The sequence below is a fragment of the Aquila chrysaetos genome, chromosome 5 (assembly GCF_900496995.4).
Source record: "Aquila chrysaetos chrysaetos chromosome 5, bAquChr1.4, whole genome shotgun sequence".
Lineage (NCBI taxonomy): Eukaryota > Metazoa > Chordata > Aves > Accipitriformes > Accipitridae > Aquila > Aquila chrysaetos.
Genome location: NC_044008.1, coordinates 8,579,178 through 8,586,394, shown reverse-complemented (window position 1 = coordinate 8,586,394; position 7,217 = coordinate 8,579,178). Strand labels below are relative to the sequence as shown.

General features: G+C 44.0%; 1 protein-coding gene across 1 annotated transcript in view; it reads right to left on the bottom strand.

Moving 5' to 3' along the window:
• The window catches only part of ELAPOR2 (endosome-lysosome associated apoptosis and autophagy regulator family member 2), a 53,052-nt gene extending 50,909 nt beyond the window's left edge, over positions 1 to 2,143 (bottom strand). Inside the window, exon 1 of the mRNA XM_030015198.2 lies at positions 2,022 to 2,143. The gene's annotated coding sequence lies outside the window, so the exon portion shown is untranslated. The remainder of the gene's footprint in view (positions 1 to 2,021) is intronic.
• Positions 2,144 to 7,217: the final 5,074 nt, after the last annotated feature.

Below are 7,217 nucleotides of genomic sequence, written 5' to 3'. Positions count from 1 at the left end.
ACTGCTGTTGACAGATTCACGTTTTCAGCCTGAAAGATTGGTTGTTCTTAAAGCAAAAGGTGAAAGACTAAGAGATGAGAAACCTAAAATGACTTTTACCATCAGAATATAGCCAGACATCTCCTGAAGCCAGATAATCTACTACAGACACACAAAAAAGACAGAACTACATTAACACCGCTGCACTCCCAAAAGCCCAGAGAGATGATATCTGAAAGGTTCAGTAAAAAAAGTCAAATATCCAATTGCTTCTCAAACCAGCTGAATTGCCATGGGACTTAACAGCAACACTACAAGGAGGAGAGGCATCTACTGAGATGAGTTTTCCAGTGTATTTAACAGAATCCTGTACTTTGGTGTATAATATCACAGCCAATCCACTAGGCAAAGTTTTCCCCTTGTTTAGCAGGGGGCAAGATATGGAGAAGCCAGAGATTCATCTGTTGTTATAAACCAGTTGAATTTTCATGGAACTGATTTAAGACCAGAAAGACACACAAATAAGAGGGGGTGAAGAGGGAAGTGCACCATTTGTCGAAATCTGTAGCAGAAAGTCGAGGAGAGTGTAAAGTTGCTGGACCTTGAACCATTTATCACAAGATTTAAGAAGAAATAGTGTATATCAGAAAAAAATTAGTTATACCTGTGTACTCCAGAGTACACCAAAAGTGGTTGTGCAGCAGAAGGCATAGCACTATCTGCTCCTTTATAGTGCAGACAGCAAAAAGTAACAGGCTCGAAGTACAACAAGGGAGATTCAACAGCAGAAAAAGCTGTAACAGGAGGGAAAATGAAAAGAACAAAATAGACGAGCAAATATCTGGAGAGCTTGTGGGCTCTTCATCACCAGAAGTCCATGAAAACAGTCCAGCCAAACAATAGCCATGAATGACAAATTCATTGCTACTATAGCTATTTGGGCTGGGGGATGAATTATGGGATCACCTGAGGTGCTTCCCAGCTCTGTATTTCTGTAACTGAAAAACACATTCGAAGGATATACAGAGATTCCACATTTAAAACCTCAGAAACTAAACCCAAATACCAAGAATGACACAGGCAACTTATCAAACGATGCCTGCAAGCCACAAGAAATCTTCCAGTGGTCAACACTGCTACAGAAAACATTTATGTGCCTCACACTGGAACATATGTAGTAAAGAAATGAACAATAAACCTTTACAGGAGGAGAGTCAGAAGTGAGTAAATCTCACCTCTCCTACAGCAGAACTGAAAGGATGTTGCCATTGTTCATATGGTTTGTCAGATACAATAATTTATACCCTCTGGTACAAATTACTGAGAAAGTAAAGCACTACTAGGATCTTTTGTGAAGAGACTTTCTAGAGCAAGGAAGTGTGATGAGAAACAGCATTCAGCCTGGGAAACTACAAAACAGTGAGGGAAGAGTTCTAAAGTGTTTGCAGAGCAGCAGTTCACTTATGTCCCCAGATGCAAAGAAGTGTTTTAACATTAAAAAAATGCAGTACCAAGTTATATGAGAACCCTCCAAGTTGTTAAAAATAAATACATAAATAAATAAAATGCAAAAGCTTCATCATGAAATTACCTCAGGCAAATAAGACATTTACCATTACTTATGCATTCAGCTTATTAATTAGCTAAATAATGCAGGTAAGGAGAATGCAGACACTATGCAAATATAATTTGGCCACTCCTGGTCACCCTTTTGGCCAATACAGCTACAAACAAATGGGAGAGCTGCAGTACTTAAGAGTATGGCAGCTCAAGACAAGCAACCACACCTCTTCAAGAGATGTTGTAGTAGACCTGTCTTGTCTGTGAATTAGCATACAAGGGTACTTGTAGCGCATATTGAGCTATGTAACTATGCTGCAAAGACAATCCCTGCTCCATAGCTCCGAGAGACAAGAAGGTTTTGGAGGGGAAGGACTAACTCAGGGACGCTTGGGACATCAGTGACAGAACTAAGAAGCCATACAAGGGTAGATAGCAGAAACAGCTAGTAACGGTCTGTAAAATGAAAAGTGCCGACATACTGCATTCCTTCCCTTTCACCGGGTCGGGTAGTCCAGAGCACTCCACCGACGGATTCGGGACAGCCACCCTCCATCTGGAGCCACTGCTGTCGCACTCTGTGTACTCGAAGTGGTAATCTGTCTGCAAGCAATTACAAAGAGTTTCAGTTTCATTATAACATTTGCATATTAAGCTCATTAATCAAGACTGGGATTAGCAAACTCAGTTATAATTAAACCAGAAAGGAAGTAGCTGGTGTAGAACATACTGTGCAGCACTCTCACTGCTTTGATGATCACCATGTATCATCACAGAGCAAGCGCAAAGCACATCGAATGCTGTGCAGCACAAAAGCTAAGGCAGAGGGTGGGATATGTAAAAGCACTTGAGAGACAGGACACTGATTCCACTAGAATTTTTTTCCCAGTGTCTTAGAGCAGGATTGCTCCCAAACTTCTCACCGTCATGGTATCTGATCTACAGCAGTCAATCAGGCTTCCTCTTTGGTCAATGGAGCAAGCCATACCCAGAGCACAAGTCATCCCATGTTAGGTTGGATGTCTAAGATAGATGAGATGAATCACCTTCTGCAAGTGCCTTTCCCTCTTCATCGATTTCAGAGGATGCCCAGACAAACTAGGGGAGATAAACTCAGTATGGGATACCTCTGAAAATGCCATCCAGGGTCAGCTCTGAGGAGTACCTCAAGGCAGAATGATGGTATGAGCAGAGATCAGCCCCATGGCCTCTGTGACGGAGACAAGCCCTGAGCAGTCTAAGTGAAAAGCAGTAAGAAACATCCTAGCATTAGCTAGGAAAGAATATTAGCTATTGATCTTATTAATAAGATTGATTCAGATCCCGCATACAACCTAGACTCACGTCTAGTTGCATTCTTAGTTTTGTCTTTGTAGCTTTGTTTCCAAATTCATATCCCAGAATTTTGCTATTAAAATAAACCTCAGCAACATCTCATTCTTGAACCAGCTTGGTATCAAGAGAGAGTTTGGGTGAAGCTGGCAGAATTGGTACATAACTTTCTTCAGAGGGAACAGACGTATATTAAAACACATACTGGCAAGTTCCATGAGATGCCCTCACATGGGCAAGGCCACCTCCAGCTCCCTTTGCAGTCAATAAAGGGAAAACATTGACCAGCTGCTGCAGAAGGGACAAGGAGATAACACACGTCCTAGAAACACTTCTTTCTCTCCACTGGCTACAGAGAGAGACCAGCCACTTCGTTTGGATGGAGACTTGTCCCTTTCCTCAGGGGAACCCCACCTCCAACACTGCATGGCCCTGCATAGCCCATAAAAATAACACACAAAATCATGGGACTGAGGAAAACGGGATCAGAGCTTTAGCCACAGGCTCGAGGTTTATGCAGCTTTAGGGCAGTCTGGTGTAGTGGATCCATAAAGTTTGGTCAGTTCCTCTCAATTTATCTGGCTTCTCCTGGCAGGACTGGCCATGAACCAAGGAGGGGGAAATCAGTGGTCATGTCCACAGTCCAAGGCACAAGCAGAAAAGCTCCTTAGCTGGCATAGCTCACTCTCACTACGGCGAAACGCACCTATAAGGCAGCATAAATCTGCCTGCCTAAAGATCTGTGCCACCATGACTGCAGACATCAGTCCCTAAGCTATGCTACCCTAGGAGGAGATACTCTGTGCACACAAGGATTATTTGGGGGGCAATCTTTTCCTGCACCTTCTATGACCCCTTGCGTGCTAACATCCCACATGATGGAGCAGAAGAAGGGGAATCAGGTGGATAAGGGTCGGTCCATGCTGGCTTTCGTACAGATTAGTTAATCCCTGCAACTATCCAGCTGACTCACAAGGAGAAGACTTGCAATTCTCCTCATTTACTTAAAGAAAACCAAGCAATACTGAGTTTAATACTTCTCCTACTGTTACCATAGCTCTCCAGAGAAATTCAGATGTTAATAAAGTTGTACCTAAACATCATTAAAGCCTTTGCTATTTTGCATCCAAGTGCAAATAATATTCCAATTTCTCTGAAATTAATATTTTCATGGTTCAATAAACATCTTTGTGGCTCAACCTATGGTTTAGAAAGCTAACTAACAGCACAGTGGAAAGGAAAACTATTTGTCTCAAAAATAAATCAAGGCATAAAAAGATACTGTCAAACCCAGAGCCACACATGAAATATAATAAACCACACTCTCAAATCTACAAATATACTCAATTAAAATTTGCACTTTCCCACTTTCATCTCATTATACAATCTTCAAGGAACAGAAAAAAAACAGTCCTTAATCATCTTGGTATGAAATCTGCCTATAAGGCAACCAGAATACATAAGTAACATATCTGTAATAGATTCATCTCATAGTTCATATCACATAAGAAAAAAATGATCTATTAAATTAAATATGCAAGACTAGAGTGAAACAAAGAAAAGGATATTGAAATGCTCTGAATCTGACCCATGTTCAGATCTCTTTTCTATATCGTATGAGGTCAAATAAATTATAGACAGCAGTTTGGTGTCAACAACACAGGTTGCTCCCATAGCCAACTCCTCAAAATAGACTTCAGGGATGTCTAGTCAGCATGAAATCCCTCTGCAGCCAGAGGGGGTCTCAGAAGTGGTGCAGCTGCGTGGGACACACCATGCAGTACAGAAACATCCCCTCTAATGGTTGTCTGGCTGTCAGCTATCACCGGAGATTCAAAACTCAAGACAGTAACTAAATTTATAAAGAAAAAAGGATTTTTGCTCTCCTTCCAAGCTCAGGCAGAAGAGTCATGTCTCCATCTCTCCTTATCCATCCCTCCATGGAAATCTCTCCAGCTTTAACCAGTCAGATGAGGTTTCTGGAGATGGACCCAACAGATATCCTTCCCTCTGACCACCCCATCCCTGTGTGCAGCTGGCCATGTCCACAGAGGAGTCCCAAGACTCACAAGGAAGGTTGTACAGCAGAACTAGAGTTCTTACATGGTCTCTTTCAATTACTTTTTCCTCTACTGTGCTCAGTTCCCTTATGGAAGAGGTTTTGGTTGGGTTTTTTGTTTTCTATCTGACCTTCAACTCAACTTTATGTCTGAAAACCACCCCATGGACTTGGTTCTTCCTCTGGTAATTGACTGTAATGAAGACCCTGCAAATTAATTTCTGCCCTTGGTCACACACGCATAACTCTCAAAATCTCTGCCAGCTACCAATGCTACCATCTTAGAATCACAGAATCATAGAATCACAGAATGGTTTGGGTTGGAAGGGACCTTAAAGACCATCTAGTCCCAACCCCCCTGCCATGGGCAGGGACACCTTCCGCTAGACCAGGTTGCTCAAAGCCCCATCCAACCTGGCCTTGAACACTGCCAGGGATGGGGCATCCACAGCTTCTCTGGGCAACCTGTGCCAGTGCCTCACCACCCTCACAGTGAAGAACTTCTGCCTTACATCTAATCTAAATCTACCCTCTTTCAGTTTAAAACATTACCCTTCATCCTACCACTACACTCCCTGATAAAGAGTCCCTGTCATCTTTCCTGTAGGCCCCCTTTAAGTACTGAAAGGCCACTATAAGGTCTTCCCGGACCCTTCTCTACTCTAGGTGAAACAACGCCCACTCGCTCAGCCTGTCCTCATACAGGAGGTGCTCCAGCCCCCTGATCATCTTCGTGGTCCTCCTCTGGACCCCGTTGAGCAGGTCCATGTCTCTCTTATGTTAGCGCCCCAGAGCTGAATGCAGTACTCCAGGTGGGGTCTCACCAGAGCAGAGCAGAGGGGTAGAATCACCTCCCTCGACCTGCTGGCCACACTTCTTTTGATGCAGCCCAGGGTACGGTTGGCTTTCTGGGCTGCAAACGCACGTTGCCGGCTCATGTTCAGTTTTTCATCCACCAATACGCCCAAGTCCTTCTCCGCAGGGCTGCTGTCAATCCACTCTCACCCAGCCTGTATCCAGATTTGGGATTGGCCTGACCCATGTTCAGGACCTTGCACTTGGCCTTGTTGAACTTCATGAGGTTCACACAGTCCCACCTCTCAAGCCTGTCAAGGTCCTTCCGGATGGCATCACTTCCCTCTAGAGTATCAACCACACCAGTCAGCTTGGTGTCATCCACAAACTTGCTGAGGGTGCACTCAATCCCACTGTCCATATCCCTGACAAATATTTTAAATAATACTGGTCCCAATATGGACCGCTGAGGAATGCCACTCATCACTGGTCTCCACTCAGACATTGAGCTGTTGACCGCAACCCTTTGAGTGCGACCATCTAGGCAATTCTTTATCCACTGAGTGGTCCATCCATCAAGTCCATGTCTCTCCGGTTTAGAGACAAAGATGTTGTGTGGGACAGTGTCAAATGCTTTGCACAAGTCCAGGTAGATGACATCAGTTGCTCTTCCCTTATCCACCAACGCTGGAACTCCGTTGTAGAAGGCCACCAAATTTGTCAGGCATGATTTGCCCCTAGTGAAGCCGTGTTGGCTGTCACAAATCACCTCTCTGTTTTCCATGTGCCTTAGCATAGTTTCCAGGAGGGTCCGCTCCATGACCTTGCCAGGCACAGAGGTGAGACTGACTGGCCTGTAGTTCCCTGGGTCTTCCTTTTTTCCCTTTTTAAAAATGGAGGTTATGTTTCCCCTTTTCCAGTCACTGGGAACTTACCAGTCTGCCATGACTTTTCAAATATGATAGATACTGGCTTAGCAACTCCATCTGCCAGTTCCCTCAGGACCCGCGGACGCAACTCATCAGGTCCCATGGACTTGTGCACCTTCAGGTTCCTTAGATGGTCTCAAACCTGATCTTCTCCTACAGTGGGTAGTACTTCATCCTCCCAGTCCCTGCCTTTGGATTCTGTGAATTGGGCAGCATGGCTGGAGCACTTGCCGGTGAAGACTGAGGCAAAAAAGTTGTTGAGTACCTCAGCCTTCTCCATGTCAGTTGTAGCCAAGGTCTCCCATTTTTCTCATGGGGGCAGTACAGTTTCTTTCATCTTCCTTTGTTGCCTTATGTACCTGAAGAAACCCTTGTTATTTTTCACATCCCTAGCCAAGTTCAGCTCAAGCTGTGCCTTGGCTTTCCTATACTATACTATACTATACTATACTATACTAATCTATTCTATTCTATAGTTCTTCTCCCCTATACTATAATTTTACCTAGAAACAACCACTGATGGCCCAGCTGCATCCCTCTTTTATAACCAGAATATATCTGCA